Below are 17,545 nucleotides of genomic sequence, written 5' to 3' on the forward strand. Positions count from 1 at the left end.
AGCCGGCCCTGCTGTTTATTTATATACTATAGTGACCAACCAATTTTGGTGTGTTTTTTTTTAGTAGTATGGGAGAATTGGTCTCTCTTGTGAGATCTAAGGTTTTTGCAGATAGGATCAGGATAAAAATCAACCAGAACCAATGCAGGAGTGGATATTGCGTGGTGGGACAGGAGTGAGATTTAAAAAATAGTCCCACTCAGGGCTCTAGTATACAGGACTGCATAATAGTTAATTCCCAGAAACTCTACATATTTTATGCGAATTCCACCAAGCATAAGTGTCCCAGAATGTCCTGTAGCACCTGTATCATGCCAGATCAACGAGAAGCACTATAGTGTAGATGCCTCAGCCTTCGAGGGTTAATCACCTTTGCAACACAGCACTTGAAATAGCTAGGAAACACTGAGCCCTTACTACTCGGCGCTGTGTTTTGCTCTCTCCCCAGTCCCTTTGCTTGGGCACCTGCACAGATGATGGGCCCCCACCACTTAATCAATACACCCTTCCAAGCATCTCCATTGGGGCTGCAGCAGTCAGCATCCTCCTCTTGAATCAACAAGCTAAGCGGCTGCTCCCAGAGAGCAATCAAAGGGGCTGTCATTTAAGCACACTGACTTTTCATGCAGCTCCCTCAATAGCCCCCTCTTTAAAAAAAAAGGGAAAGAAACTCCTTTGCCAGAGAATCCCTCCAGAGCAAGCAGGGTGGAACCAAAACTAAACTGCAGCCCTGCTCATGCTGAGCAGACTCCAGCTTGCTTCAGTGCCACCAGCATGATTTAACCGGCTCTTTAATACTGCAGACCTGATGCAACTGCTATCAATGCAGGGGAAGTCACTGGAGAAGATGGTGTAGAAAGGGTCCATTCTAGTCCACAGCTAATTCTCCTCTCAACCCGCACTCCCCTTTGCTGATCTCCAGACCAAGCTGACCCCATTAGCCTATCATCGCTCCCTCCCTCTATAACAGAGCAGATACCCACAGTGCTGCTCAGCATTTCAGATAAACGCCACAAAAGGCTGCGGGTCTATCAAACAGTTCTTTAGCCTCGCAGGTGTTTGTGTCCACCCATCCAACGAACAAACTGTCTTTACCCAGATCTGCAGTGTACTGAAGAAAAGAATAAAACATCTGTTTGTTTACCCTCTTCTATTGTTGTCCACAGAACAAGCAGCAGCTTGGATTAAAAAAAACCCTCTAAGCAACAAGGAACAAATGAGGTTTGCACAGGTCTAGAGAAAGAGCTGGGCTTTGTACTTCCCATCAGAAATACCCCCTAGATTCTCAATGTATCTTTACATTCTACTCTCATCACCCATCCACAGACAGACTCATTTGTTTCCCTGGACAAAATTGTTATTTACAACTTTGCTGTACACACCCTGCTTCCAAGCAGCAGTAGCAAGGGGGAATGCAGTAAAAGAGTCTATGTTTCTTTCGATTTCCCTTCTGATGTGGGCAGTGAAAGAGAAAGGGTTAAACAAACACTAGCCATTAGTCATTTCCTTTAGGTCCCTCTCAGGCGTGTTGATGACTATGGAGAGCAAGAGAGATGTATGTGCGCGCAACGGTATATGTGCGTATATAGCTAGATAGTCATTGGAAATAAAGAGGTCGACCTGCCTCCAAGTTAATAAGAAGGAGAATGGTTATAAATAATGAATAGCAATTAATAATAATTGTTCCCATCTCCAGCGACCAACATTTAATCCAGATTAAAAAAAAAAAGCCAGAGACGCACAGAGCTTGCCATCACATCTGCAGATTGTAAAGAGGGGAAAAAATAACCCCAAATCCATTGAATTAGAACCCCCTGCTACAAATAAATTCACTGGGACAAAGGAAAAAAAAATAGAGAAGCATTTGTATTCCTTACCACGCCACACGACCCCTTCCCCAGAGCTGCCGGGAGAAGAAAAATGAATGAGCTGGAGCGAGTTATGGGATTGTTGACGTTGGGTTTCCTGCTTTCTTTCTTTCCTTCTGTCTTTCGCTCTCCCTTTTTTGTAGGCTTGGGTTTTCAGTTCGCGGCTGTCTGAGCTTGAATGCTCTGCTGTTCCAGCAGTATCTGAATACAGTGGTTGAGCTGAAAGCATTTAAACCTCTGTTGCTTCAATTGAGGCTAAAGTATGGTATTCTTGTATCTGTTACAGGGGAGAGAAGCCCAGAGAGACAGACAGAGAGGGGTATTATTGTAGGGATGGCAGCCTGAGATTCTCCTTTAGCCGTTCTGAGATTGGAGATGAAAGGAGAAAGTCTCCTCCCCACCTGCCTCATTCCCTCCCCTCCCCAGTCTCTGGAGGAGGGTTTAACAGCCCTGTCCGTGCAGATCCCTTCTTCCCGGAGAGCAATGAAACAGAAAATACACAGCAGTGGCACATCAGCCACACACAGGAAAGAGCACAGCGTGGCAGGGACACCCACTCTCCCCCCTGCCTCGAAACACTTCAGGTGGAAAAGCCAGTGTCACAAGGTATGGCCCAATGCCCTTTAAGCGTGGGGCACTGTCCTGGCCTGCAGGTGGGCAGCAGGGCCTGCCCGAGCAGAATCCTTCTCAGGAGGGGAGGGAAGCAGCAGAGGGGGCTGTCAAAGGACTTGGTGCTGATACTTCCTGGCCAAAACAGCTACCTGTTGAGCTGGTAACTCCCAAACGCTATAACCAACATGTAACAGATGGTGCTAAGCCAGGCACTCACTTGCACCCAGGACAAAGCTCCCCACCTCCTCCCATCTTTTAAGCACATTCACTTGGCAGGGGAGCATTCACTATGCTGAATCCACTCAGGCACCGTGGGTGTGAAGTTTTTGCCTTGAACTTGAATGCTGTTTGGGTTCCTATTCCAGTCAGAGACTGGAAAGAAAATAATCCAGGCAGAAAACAAATGCAGAGAGAAAATCAGGGTTAAAAATGGAGCAGAGAGTGGGCAGAATGAAAACAAATAGAGACACAAGCAGGGGCGAAGAGACGTTGGATAGATCAAATACGATCTTTGATCAAATCTTGCACTGGCTGAACTCTGGGGGATGGTTCTGTCCTTAATTCATAGCACAAGCTCTTAGCTAACTAGAAAGAGGAAGGTTAGTTATCGGTAACTGGAGTTATCCAAGTATATTGCCTCTGAAGATCTACACTCTTGAAACACATGCACCTCCTTACAAGCAGCAGCAAGGACTTCAAGTTGCACACACACACATACATACACACACACACACACACACACAAACTCACTGAGCATTTGATATGAGATTATAAACCCAAACACCTCTGCAGATTCTCCACTCCTGGGAGAGCAACTAGGAGTAAAAGCCCCTGTATGAGGGCTGGAAAGCTCCTAATTGGAGAAAGAGGGCTGCCTTCGCATAAAAATCTTCAGACTTAGCGCTTAGCTCAAGAAGCTAATGGGGAATGGAGGGCTACATTGCAGTTTTCAGAGATGGAGACAATTCTCAATCATTCCACAGAAGCTGCCTTAGCATCTGTAAAATGTTCCTCCATGGGATCTAACACTGGCACACCCACTTGGTCGTAAACAGGATTGAGTAGAGAGTCTAGTCCACCTAGACAATCTCTTGGAGGTTGACTGTTCACTTGAACATCTCCATAAACACCACCCCCAAAATTCTGGAGGCCAGAGAAAGGTTTTGTCCTATCCAATTAATGGACCAATGCTCTTTTGACATCTGCTTTATGTGCTCTGAACTTCTCCTGGGTAGACACGTGGTTCTGGAAAAGAGACCAGTGGACTATTTGAGATGGCATCCAGAGAGGACTTCAGGGAGAAATTTAGGGTGCAGATTCAGCACCACCTTATCCTTACAGAACATTGTGAAAAGGATTGGCCATAGGCACTTTATCTCACTCACCTCCAGGCTGATATAATGGCTGCTAGGAATGTAGCCTGGGGAACAGGTCACAATGGAAGCACTGGCCCATGATCTCCAAGAGAGGTGCTTGAATCTTGCCAGTACTGAATTCAAGCTTCAAGGTGGCGCAGGGCGCCTAGATATGAACCAGACCCTTGAGGAATCTTGTCATGGTCAGCTGAAAACAATGAATGGTCCCTGGAGTGGAGGGTAATAAGCTGCTAAACCTGCCATATAGAACTTGAGTAGCCAAAGCAAGTGCTGTTTTTAAACAAGGAATTGAGGAAGACCCGTGAGAGTGCTGGTGCTGGATTTACCTGTGCTGGACCAACCCATGGTCAGAGAGAGATCTGCTTGTTCCTCTCACTCACACGAGCTTTGCACAAGTATAACTGAATTGAGTTCCACAAAAGTTATGCCTGAGTTACAGCATGGAGGCAGAATCGGGCCTTTAAGGCTGAGTTTCTGCTACTTGTCTATATGGTAAAGGATCACCATTTAGCACGTGTCTAGTAACTGAATTCTTAGATTCCAAAGGAACTTGGAGTTGTGCCTCAAATGAGCATTCAAGAGCTACAGCTGCCAGGGTGCGCAGACCTGTTATGCTGTTAGAAGGAGTGATTCTGGGCCTGGATAAAGAACCTGCTGCTTCTAAGTCCTGCTTCTAAGAGGGTCAGAGGGATTGAAAAGAAGCACAGTGGTTCTGGTGACATTAGGGAGCAGAGGGATTGGGGAGGCAACATGACGGTCCTGACTCCAGTTCACAAGGAGTGAGTCTGGATCCCTGCCTGGTTTTGAGTACTGGAAAGAGAACTTGGTGCTGTCTTCCAAGGCACACAGCTCCACTGCCCATAGACTGACAATGGTCTTTTCTAATAAAGTGACCAGGGGCCACTCTTGTTGGCTGCGTTCAGACCATCTAGGAGAGATCTGCTTTTCCCAAGCAGAGAACCAAGATGAGGCCTGGCAAAGTGGGCATGAGTCCCAGAGGCCTCACAACATAGGGTGGGGGGGATCAGACACTCCCTTTGGGGCTGAGATAATGAATGGCTATGGTTTGTACTGACAAGCCCTTGGACAGGAGGAAGGAAAGTTTTTATTAACGCTAGCCATAGCACTTGAAGCTCTGTTCTGGATTCCTTAGACTACTCTCAGTTATTGAGATGGGCTTCCCAACCCTTGTTTGAGACATCCATCCCCGGTCCCTGCAACTGGAAGTGGAACACCACAAAGGACACTTCCTGAGCAACCGTGCCTCCAGACTGTCCACTCCTCATCTGTAAATAACAGGCTGAACTGAAGAGGCCTTATCATTGGCTCATGGACACTCATAGACTAGAAGCCATGAGACCCAGAAACCTCAGAAAGGTGTGATTGTGCCGGAGGTTGCATCCTTAGGGAAGGGGTGGTCTTTCAAGTGCCTGCAAGCAGCTCTTGTAGGCAATGGCAGTCCCCACTATGGAACAAAGAGCTGCTCCCATGAAAGTTAGCTTCTGCCCTCAGATCAGGCTAGGGCCCATCTCTGGAGGAAAGAAGAAGGTATATGCAGGCAGGAAGAAATTCCTCTAATGTCATCCAGGTAGGGGTAGAACTGAACCCCTTAGTAGAGGCAGTATGTTCAGGAGACCTGGGTTCTGTTCCTGGCTCTGTGGCTGACCAGCAGGGTGACCTTGGGTTAGTCACTTCCACTCTCTGTGCCCATTTCAACCTCTCACTGTCCTTTGTCTGTCCTTTCTATTTAGGCTGTCAGTCAGGGACTCTCTTTTCACCATGTGTTTGTATTGCACTGAGCACAATGGTGCCCCAAACGCAGTAAGGTTCTCTAGGCTCTACCATAATACAAATATCTCTTGGATGAGCTGCCAGGCATTTAAGTAAGCACTCAGGGGGCCGTGGCAACCCAATGGGGGAATGTATGAGGTACTTCCTATGAGCAGCTCTCATTGGGATACTGAAGTGAGTAGACATCTCTCAGAACCCTGGCACAGAGGAGAAGGTGATGGTTAACGAAGTGAGAACAACTGACTGAATTTGTTCAGCTTCCTGAAGCCCACAATGGAGCAAAGTCCTCCTGTTCTCTCGGGGATTAGAAAGTAAAGAGAATAGGAGGTCCTGTCCCCAAGGTGTGCTGTAAGAACATTCATCCTTCTGAGAAGCTTCTTTGTCTCTGGACCATCCATTTCTTGTTGGGGGGATCCCCCAAAAGAGATGGGGTGGAGGGGCAACAGATGGTGGGGAGGCAACATAGCATGGTGCTGGACTGGTTATTAATTATTTGTATTGCAGGAATGCCTAGAAACCCCAGTCTTGGACCACAATCCCACTACATCAAGCACTGTAGAAAACCACAGCAGAAATACTGCCCCTGCCCCCAAAAGCTTACCCTCTAAGCATTGCGTGATTACCCTTACTTTACTCTTGCAGCTGGTCTGAGGTAGTTCCCCTCCATGGAACAATGGAAAACAGCAGTCAAACTCCAAAGCCCCCTTCACCTTCTCATGGGTTGCAGCAAACTTTCAGCACCCAGTGGCTGCATCAGGTTTGGAAATGTAGGGAAAGGCCAGCTGAATGATGGAAACTGGAAACCTTGGTTCCCAGTGAGCTTTTGTTTGCTCCCAAGCCTCCTCAGAGAAATACCCCTCTGCTTCTCCAAGTCTTCCCTGCCCTTGAACACAAGGCTATTAGGAAGGTTAGGGTGGAGATAAGGAGTAGATGGGAGAAAGGAAAGAGACCCTGGATCCTGTCGTTCATTCACAAACTGCCATCCATCAATCCATCACACTCCTTTTGAGAACGGCACCGAGGGGTTCAGGAACAAGGCCCTGTCCTGAGCAGATGGTAACACTGAGGCCATAAGAACAGCCAGCGATGCTCAGTGCTCAGGTACACCAGGCCCCAGACAGTACCACAGCAGGCTCAGCATGGAGGAGGCCCTAGCTGCGTGTGCTCTCTCAGTTCCAAGCAGACTCACCTGAACCATAGAGAGCATGAATGCTGTGGTGAAGTGGGGTCAGAGACAAGTCTATTCAGAAACAGAAGTGACTTGCGATTTTAAGGGATCATATTCTAAAACATTGCTATTTTTTACTTGCTTTAGCACTGATGAGAAGTGCCTATGTTCCAGCTTTTGAGATCAAAGTCCTCTCAAATCACAGGGCAGGTCCATCACACGTAATAGCACAAGCTTCCCCAGTGGCCTCCCCCACAGCTTGCCTCTGTCCTGAGTTGCTGACACCACCTCTAAAGGTGAAAGAGGAGCTCATGTCTATGGCCCATTCAATCCTTGGGATTTCTTGAGATTGCCAGCAAACAGGGCCAGTGGAGATGCTGGCTCCGGGATGTGGACTGAGATCCACCAGCTTGTCCCATGGGGGCTACTAAACAGCTGCCAAGTACTAACAGCCACTCCCAGATTCGGCCTGGCAACAGCACGAAAAGCTCCATTTCCCTTAACCCATCTCCAGACACTTTCCGTTCTGAGGTTGCTGCACTTTAAAAAGTTCCTCATAGACCAAACGCTCTTTGTCTCCTGCAAATGGGACCAAGTGCTGGTTCCCTATGCACAGCTAGAGCCAATGGACCATATTTGGGGAGTTACACTGGGGTAGGGAGGGACAGAACAATAGTGTATGGGGACATGTGTGCAGCCACTGCATACACACAACTGCTTGGCAATGGGAGCAACCCCTGCAGCCCCCCAACACTGGGGATTGGGCCAGTGGATCTGCATATTTTACAGACATGCTGGCCCCATCCATGCCCAACCCCTGCAGAGTCCCCCTGCCATTCCCCCCAGGTAAGGTGACCAGATAGCAACTGTGAAAAAACGGGACAGGGGGTGGGGGTAATAAGCATCTATATAAGAAAAAGTCCCCAAAAATGGGACATCTGGTCACCCTACCCCCAGGCCTTGGGGGTACACTGATTCCACTGCATATTGGGTTATATGAGCCCTTGGCAGGGTGGGTACCTTCGGTCCAGAGCAAAGCCAGGTCCCAAGTGGTCAATCTCTAGGCATCTCTCCCTGTGTTCTGGCTAAATACCAACTCTCTCAGTCTTTGCTCTTAGAGCTTTCCCAGGACAGGCTCCAGAGAACTCCTGCTTCTTAGCTCTGCCCCCCTTACCACCCAGCCACGATCTTTCAGCCAGCACTTTGAAAGCATTGAGGAAGACACTGTTGTGACATAAACGACAGAGGACCCGGGGCTTTGAGAGGTCATTCTTCATCCAAGCAAGCAGAGAAAACCAGCCGACCGACAAAGGAGCCAACTACTCTTGACATCTGGGTGTTTTATGGTGACACATTTAATAAAGACACAAGGGTTGCCCAGAGGTATCACAGCCTGGCTCGGAGATCAATGGGGAGGATGTTATCAGGGAAAGGCTCTGTCTGTGGAAGGAGGAATGTTATCAAGATGTTAACTAGTTGGGAATGTCCGGATCTGGGGCTTCTTCAGAAGGAGGGACACTACTGATCTCTGTGTTACCTGGCTGGGGATGTCATGATTTCAGCCCCCTTGGCAAGAGAATGTGAGACTCCACAGAGCTCAGTGCAACCCCTAGGACATCCATCAAGCTAAGAGTCATGAAAGCACCTTGTGAAACATGCAAGCAACTATCCTTTAATGCTTCCATCAAATGGTTTCTTTTCTTTTTGAATGTAAATCCTCCTCCCCCCCCCCCCCCCACGCCTTTCTCCTTTACATCTAAGGCAGCTAAATATGAACAGAAACTAAAATCTGGGACAGTGGAAGCTGGGAGAGCGTTTGAGGTGGAACCTTTTTGTTATGTTCTAGGTTATTTCCTGAAGTGATTACAAGATAACTAAGAAAGATCTCTCTGACTTTAAGCAAAGCAGCACAGAAATACATTACAAATAAAAGTAGCTAAGGCCCGATCTAGCATAGCACTCAAACACATGCTTAAGATTAAGTATGTGAGGTAGTGCCATTGAACTACAGGACTATTCACCCCTGTAAGTGCTTTGTTGGATCAGAGAGTAAGAGTCCCCTCTGATGGTGCAGCCAGAGGGGGAAAGGTGCAGGGTACATAGCACTACTCCAGTACAGCTATGCCTTCACTAGCCCTGTTTGCACTACTAGCAGGGGATCTGATGGTGGTAGGGCACAGGCCTTTGTGCAACTGTGCTGCCTAGACCAGCTCTAGATGAGAAATTGTAAGACACCCTGTGCCCCATGTCCACTAACACTGGGGCAGCTGGACCCTGTCCAGCACTGATCACTCCTGTTGCCCAAATATGCAAATCCTGGCTTTCTATGGAATTGTGTCTAAATCATCAGACTGCTACAGAAACAGCCCTGATGTCTGGTACCCAGGGAAGGAGGGGGAAGAGTGAGGGTTGATGTGTGCAGGTGGGGAACAGGTGTATGATCTTTCCCTGCCAAGGGCCACCCGACCCAGTGAAACATCGCTCCCCAGGGGCTCCACACATTGCGGTCCTGTTTCAAGGAGGCAAGACTGCAGGGCCAAGGGCTCTCAGAGCAGAGGCTTGGATACTTTGGCACAGAGGGTGCACTGGAGAGACAGTACTGCAGCACCGGGCGAGGTGCTGCTGCTGTTACCACAGCTGCCAGCTTACTGTGCAAAGAGAGGGGGGCAGAGAGGTACAGAAACCTACCACACATCCCTACTCCAAGCCATGGCACTAATGAATGTGGTGCCATCCCCTGGGGAAGGGAGCGCTTTGGGGATCTAGAGACAGGGCCTAGTTCAGTTACACTACGGCCCCTTCACACCATTCTGCCAGCATAGCAGGGCCTGAAAGAGGGTATCATTTCCACCTGCTTTAAGGGCCCTGGACTCAGCCAGAGCAGTGCACAGGGGCCTGCGTGTGAGAATCAGGCCCATACCACTGTGGTTATTTCAAAGAGGGGGGAAATCAATGATGGTGTGAGCCAAAAGGAGCAATCCCGGGTGTAAAGCGCTCTCCCTCCATGTGAGTGCGCTCCTTTCAGACTCGCCATCCCGTCTCCTTCCCCTCTCATGCGGATCTCCTGCCCCTCTCTCCCGCCTCCCTTTGCCCTGGCAGTACCATTAAGGCAGGGGTCCCATTGTCTCCAGTCAGCTCTGCCCCCATGATCATTTGGAAAAGGAGAACTCCCCCGAGTTGCTCAGCACCACCTCAAAGCCACACAGGACCTATCTTTCACTCTGCTTATTCTGTTTCCCTACCACACAAAACTGAGCTACTGCTCCCCCCTCCCCCCTCGCCTTTACTCCTTGTTTCCCTATCAGGGGCTGCATTGTCAAAGTCGGCTGCTGCTGAGTGCTTTATTAGCCGGTCTCCATGGCAACTTGTCTACAGCTTAACTCTGAGACCCCTCTCTCTCCACAGCCATAAATCAGCCACCCGACTTTGTGTCCTCCTTCATCATGACACAGGCCAGGGTCACTGTATTCTCTGTGCCTCTGCCAGATTCTCTGTATTTTCTGCAGCCAGATTAGCAAGTCCTGCTGGAGCTGTCGCTAGCCACCCTGGCTCTGATCGGTCCTCCACAAAGCTGGAGCGGGAGCCAGGCAGAGAATAGGCTGCATGCATGTCAGAGCTCTTTGTTTGCCTTATACAGAACCATGTGCAGGCAGTAATAACAGGAAACCGGCACAGTGCTGGGCTCTACTTCATCCTTTCAGACACATCATGACCCAGCCATGGCCTCTAAATCCCAACTGGGCATCATCTGGTTGGCCAAGGAAAGAGCCCAGGCAAGCTGTGACATTCCAGTTTCCAGGCAACCTGGAGCCACCGGCTGGAAATTATTTGGTGGTTTTTGCAGGTGCCTATTATCTGCCAGGGAATAGAGGGGGCAAAATGGAGCTCTGAGCCAGCATGGCACAAGCCCCAGGAAAGGAAGGAAGCCAGCCCTTCCCAAACTCAGGTGTGCAGGCAGGATGCAGAGACACATCAGCTGCTGGAGGGGGCCACAGGAATGTTTGGCCTGTTCCTGGTGCAGGATACAGAGACCATGTGTAGGTGTAGGGCAGAGAGACCTTCTCCTTCTTGTACAGGGCACAGAGTCAACACAGCCCCTTCCAAGGCAGAGATACAGCACCAACTGTGTCCAATGGGGCACAGGGTCACCCCCATTCTTTCTCCCCTGAACACAGAGGAATAAAATTATCTCCATTCTGTGTTCCCATCTAGAGCCAGAATCCTCTTGCTGCAGCCCACAGACAGCAAGTCCTCTCCCTCCTGGTGCAGGGCAGACAAGCCCAGCCCCTGTCAATATGGGGCATAGACCCAGCATGCTGGGTGACACAGAGACAGCCCCTTATCTTTTCCATTGGTATTGGCCAAAGAGACTGTTCCCTTCCTGCGTGTTCTGAGAGACACTGATTGTCCTTCTGAACTGCAAACTCTTCCGTCACCTGCATTCGCTGGGGAGAATGAACCAGAGCCAACAATGGCCAGCCTTTCACTCAGCACTTTCACCACCACACAGACAGGTTGGAATTCCAGGATGGGCAGTTCCAGTACAATTTATTCTGGCCACTGAAATTTCCTGATCCTTAAAATGAATACAACACTCTACTTCACTTCCTATATTGAGGCTGTACACGATCATGACTAACATGTTACTTGCAGTCCTTGAGACAAACCGAGAGGCCCCAGCTGACATCAAGCTCCCATGGTGTAGGGAGTGTACAGACACACAGAGATAGACAACCCTTGCCCCCCACACATTCACACTCTAAACAGACCAAGCTAACAAAGGGTGTGAGAAAGGAAGTGTTAACCCCATTTTACAGAAGGAGTACTGAGGCAGAGAGACAGCTTCTGGGGCATAGCACATAAGTGGGGAGTGAGTAGGCAGAATGGACAGAAAATACAGCCCTAGGGAGCTATGGGATGGCACTGGAGGACTATCAAAACCTCGGCTTCAGCTGCATTCCTACTGCAAAGCAGATGGGTTTGAGCCTGCATTACAGCAGTGTTCTGGCTCCAACCTATGCCCCCCAGCTGGCCAAACCAGCTCAAGCATAAGGGGTTTGTGTACAGATGGCGGCGGGTTGAGTTAAAACCCAGGTAAGAGCTTGGGAGAAACCTGAAGTGAAGATATACCCCCAAGTGTCTTGCCCAAGGTCACACAACAAGCCTGTGACAGGGCAGGAACAGAAATTGGATCTGGCAAGTGCTAGACCAGTGCCTTAGCCACACTGCTCTCTTTCCTTTCCAGCCACATTCCCAGAGATGCCTGCATTCTAGAGGAAGATGAAGCAATCCTGACCTAAACGTATAACCCCAAGAGACACACTTGAGGCTTAGCTGATATATAGATCAACAAACGTTTAAAGCTAATACATCCTCATGTAGCATGTGATGGACCTTTGGAGCTGTGGCCCACCACGTCCCCATGGCAAAATGGATAGCTGGAATCATACAATTTTATCGTGCAGCATGAGCATTCTGCAGCAATGGTAGCCAGAGAGTCAAGTCAAAACGCTACACAAAGTATCAAAGATCATCACAAACAGGACAAGTTGAAATGGTTCGAATTTTCAAACTTCAAGCACTGAGTGAAGCAACAACATACAACACAACAGAGAGAGACGGACATTGCATTAGTCCTGCAGCCATATATTGGTTACAAGAAAAAAAAAACGGGGGGAGGATGTGTCAATGTGCCCTCCTCTGATAGTAAAAATAATACCTAACTTTTATATAGCACATTTCCACCAGCGGATCTCAAAGCACTTTACAAAAGGAAGTCACTATCATTATCCTCAATTTACAGATGGGGAAACAACTTGCCTAAAGTGACCCAGTGGCATAGCCAGGAATAGAACCTAGGTCTCTGGAGTCTCAGTTCAGTGCTCTACCTGCTAGGTTAAACTGCCTCTGCTCTTCTTACAGCTGCATCTTTAACTCCAGTGTTGGTTCAAAAATCATGATGGCCTCCTTGCACAAAAATCATGACATTTTAGAACTGAAGCATTTGGAGTCAGATTTGCAAAGTAATTTAGGTGCCTACAGATGCATATAGGCGCCTTGTGGGATTTTCAAAAGCCGCTGGGCAGGTTAGATATCTAACTCCCATTGGGATCAATATCTTTGTACGTCTGGCCCTTGGAGTCTTATTTATTTGCCTTCTGGCTTTTGAACCTTCAGGGTTCACATCTGCAAGTTATTCTCTACAGCTATGAAGGCTAGAAACGTATTTGTGTTTTTAAGTGAAAGCAGAGATTCTGGTGTGTTCAGCTGATGCAAGAGTCTGGGCCTTAAAGAAAGGCATAAAATATATGAGACTTAGGATAAAACCACAGGAGTTGACAGCACTGACTGGGGTGAGCATCTGATGTTCCTATAAACTGAAGGCATTGTTCCCAGTCCTCCCTAGCCCAACCGTGCTCTCTTCAGCCCACTGGGTCCCCCAATATGGGAAGGCTGGACTCACTACTTCACCACCACGAGCGCAGCCCTGGACTCCTCCGTTGTTGGGCACCGAGCGATAACCAGCAGCCAGTCCCCAGGATGCCACCAATTTGAGAGTCTGGAGCCCCACCAGCGCTAAGAGCAGCTAATCTGAGACACTGACGAAAGGCTCTGTGATAGCCAGGCATCTCCTGTGATCTCTGTAAGGGGACTCCATAAATAGGTATGGGGTGGGGCCACTGGGCACACTGCCTGGGATATGGCATAGTAGGCATTGGGCTGTGGTGGCAACTCCATCCCCAAACCTGTCCACAGGCAGCAAGCCAGCCATGCGGCGTGGCTGTAACGAGAGCTGTTAGTGGCAAGGAAACTGAATCGCGCTTCCTAAAGACAACAGTTCACTCAGGACTGATACCTGCTACTCTAACAAGGGCTCTAACTAGCCAGGGTGGAGGAGGGGCTGAGGTGTGATGCCACCACGGTTCCCATGTTTTGGTCCCTGGAAGATTAATATCTTGCCATGTTTGGTAAACTTTACAGGGATAATAGGAAACGGGGGGAGAAAGGGGGGAAGAGAAGCTGCCTAACACTCAGAGTGAATCTCATTAGCTCTAATTAGCTGAAAGGAACCAGCAGAGACCCTGGTAATAAGAGCTCCTGATGATATTAAGGTGAACTACAGCAGCAGGAGATGCAATTCAGAGCCCTGGCTCCTGGAGGACTCAGCGCAGGATGGTGTCAGTCAGGGACAAGTCACATGCTCATGAAAACGCAACATGATACAGAGCACAGCAGCTGAAAGGAAGAAACAAATCAGTACATACTTGGCGTGCCAGTGCTGCCACCTCTTCTGCTCCTGATGAGGCACCAGGGCCCGCGGGGAAGGTCTCTGCACACCAGATGGCTGCGTTTTGGTCTCTCAGGCCTTCAGAAGGTTTGTATGTTCTTTTCAAGCAAGTGCCTAGAACCGTGGATGCTCCTTCCAGTCTTTTGGGGCTGGAGGTTTGGCAACAGCAGCATTTCTCAGGCTCTCTCCTTCCCGCCCCTGCTGGAATCAAGCAGCCCAGATTTCACAGGGGTAGCTAGCACAAATGTTCAGACCATTTGGTCCATCTGAACCCAGACACCCACCTCTAGTACAGTACTCAACTTATGTTCTTCCATTTGATTAAAAATAAACATGGATGCTAACTGGAGCTGGGTGACTAGCAGAGTTTTTGGTTCACAGGAAATTCTGATTTATTTTTTTTAAATAATCCTTTTGGGATTGAATGAAACATTTGGTTTGACCCAAAATGAAGCAGCATTTAATTTAGATTCTGAGCCATTTTGTGTGTTTTTTTAAATTTTAATATAAAATTAAAGGAAATTTCAAAACAAAGCCATTTAAAATAGGGGAATAAATCTAAAATGTTCATCCCAAAATGTCAAAACTAAATGTTTCAATTTTGGGGGGAGGCAGGGGAGCTTTTTTAGTTTTTTTTTTACCAAAATTCAGTGACATCAACGTGCAGTCACAAAATGTTTCAGTGGTGCTGACTCTGCAGTTTTGCCTAAACAAAGCTTCAGTCAAAGATTTTTGCCCAGCTCTACATTTGGTTCATCCAAACCCATACACCCAGCCTTTGCACTGTATGCACATTTTTGCTGTTCCATTTGATAAAAAGTAGAGAGGGGTCCTAACCTGCATCCCGCATCTAAAACTGCTGTCTGAACTGAGTTCCAAATTCAAACACCCTCGAATTTACCAACTGAAGCCTTCTCATTAAGGGTACATCTACATTGCAATACAGACCCTCAGCAGCAATTCTTAGAGCCTGGGTCAACAGACTTATGCGCACACTTGACTACCCATGCTAAAAATAGCAGTATAGATGTTTCCACTCGGGCTGGAGTTTGTTTCTGAAACCCAATGACACGGGTGGGTCTCAGAGCCTGAGCACAAACATCTATGCTATTTTGAGTGCCGGGGCACGAACCCTGAGTCTGTAGACCTGCGTTCTGAGACTTGCTACAGTGGGTGTTTTGGTTTTGGGTTTGTTTGTTTGTTTGGGCAGTGTAGACATACCCAAGAAGGCTAGGATCATTCCGATATAACTTCTGGTGGGGGAAGGGAAAGAGAAGCAACAATTAGCATGATCCCTTCCATCTAGCTCCTAGCCATCTCCATAGTTACAAAGGAATACTCCTCATTTATGGAAGCTGCTGCATTGTGGCACACAGCACTTTCTGTATTTGTAATTAGTGGATTAAGAATGTTCGGTCAATCAGGAGATGCAACTGACTAAACGACATTCCCAAGTACTTTCTAATTCAAACCAGGCGGCTTCATTCAACTGCTGATAGGCGTGCACCAATTCTCCAAAAAGGGCCATATTTTCGGAGTTTAATGTACCCACCCTACATGCATCTATACAATATATGATTTGAAAGCTTAGTTTATGTACATCAGATGAGGTATGATGTGGAGCTGTCAAGTGGGTAAGCCTCTAGGCGAGGTGAAACCATAGTACCCAAAAGTGTCATTTTTTTGCACAGTTCCAGAAATACCACAACAAGATTATGATGATAGTTTTTACTGTTTACATTACTTTCAGCACCTTAATGTGGTGTTTATTGATCAATGCTATCAAATAACAGTGTATTAACAGATTTTTTTATTAGTTTTGCATGGGTAAGTATTTTTCAGAAACATATAAGCAAGTCGAATTGGGCACAGTTCATAGTTGTAGGGAATCCAGGAAAGAAAAACTGATCAAAGGGCATCATGTTCACCTGCTTCTATAGCCACCAGAGCAAGTGCATCCTCCAGCGACTGGTCCTGGTGCATTGTTGAGCAAAAAACACACAAGACGGACAAGAAACTTCATAAAACAGAAATATTTGAGAGAGCAACTAATCTAAGGGAGGCAGCACTTTAAAGAGGAGATGGTGACACGTTGCGCAGAATATCGGTAGAAGACTTGATTGCTAAAGGTGCAGTTTATCACTCAAGAGGCCTTTTTTCTACTTGATTAAAACAAATCAAAGCAAATACAACTGCAAAAATACAGTCACCTTATGACATTGCATTTTATGAGCTGAGATGATAGACAGTGATTTTATATACAAGAAGGTTCTTCTGTACAAACTGCTACAAAGATATAAAGCCCTACTTCCCTCAGATGTAGAAACTGCAAACTATTCCAGTAGCAAATTACAGGCAAGATTAGAAAAAACATTATGGCTCTGCAATTTCATTCCATGCACAGCATGGACAAGGCAAGTCTACCATTGTTCTATGCAGCGCAATGTCATTAGCTGATGCTATCCAAGCTGCTAGCAATCCAAAGCAGGAACTTAAGTCATCCAAATGTTTTGTGGATGTTTTTCTGGAGAGTGAGCCTGATGAACAGCTTTCAAATGAACAAATGGTTTTGTAGAATGCTGCTTCAATCCTTCGGCCTGAAGTAGTCCCAATGAAAGCTTCAGTATATTATCCAAAGCCAGGTGATTGTAGTTTACAGAGGTCAACTACTTGTGTCAGCACTACACCTTCACAGATTCTGCATCAGTTAGGATGAATGGAGACAGTTCATTACTAGTGCTGCAAAAATTGAAGTAGAAAGACTCCAGGGAGGTGTGTTCTTTCCAAATGGAATTGTACCACTTTATATTGGTGGAAATCTCATCCATGAAGGTGATAATATAGACATCAATGCAGAGACCAAATACCTCCCATTCAATGGCTAGAGTGGTATTTCAAGAACAGTCTGCAGGTATTTCTTGTGATGCTGGAGTATCACTGAAGTGTGGAAAAGAAAAGGCACTTACTCTCCCCGGGCAATCAGAGTCTCTGATGCAGTGTGCAGCATTTGAAAAATCTAGAACCAGCCATGAAAAGGTTCTTGAGAAAATAAACTCATCACCTACAAATTAACAGTGTCTTAAGACTGCTACCTTGGACGTTCTACCAAATGACACTTGATATTGTTCACGTTCAGGTCATCCCATTTTGCACTGGTTACAACCACAAGCTTGCAACAAAGGGCTTGTCTTTACTACTAGGGAAATTGACACTGCTGCATTTGATGCAGTGGGTGTCGATTTAGCGGATCCAGTGAAGACCCGTTAAATCAATGGCAGAGCGAACTCCAGTTGATCCCGGTACTCCCGCTCCCCGAGAAGAGTAAGTTAAGTTGGCCGGAGAGCGTCTCCCATCAATGCAGCGCAGTGAAGACACCACAGTAAGTCGACATAAGCTACATCGACTCCAGCTATGCTATTCACGTAGCTGGAGTAGCGTAACT

General features: G+C 47.4%; 1 protein-coding gene across 1 annotated transcript in view; it reads right to left on the reverse strand.

The window, feature by feature from the left end:
- GABRA3 (gamma-aminobutyric acid type A receptor alpha3 subunit) overlaps positions 1-1,919 on the reverse strand; it is a 123,987-nt gene extending 122,068 nt beyond the window's left edge. Inside the window, exon 1 of the mRNA XM_024197936.2 lies at positions 1,878-1,919. The gene's annotated coding sequence lies outside the window, so the exon portion shown is untranslated. The remainder of the gene's footprint in view (positions 1-1,877) is intronic.
- Positions 1,920-17,545: the final 15,626 nt, after the last annotated feature.

The sequence above is a fragment of the Terrapene carolina genome, unplaced genomic scaffold (genome assembly GCF_002925995.2).
Source record: "Terrapene carolina triunguis isolate 2854851 unplaced genomic scaffold, T_m_triunguis-2.0 Scaffold131, whole genome shotgun sequence".
Lineage (NCBI taxonomy): Eukaryota > Metazoa > Chordata > Testudines > Emydidae > Terrapene > Terrapene triunguis.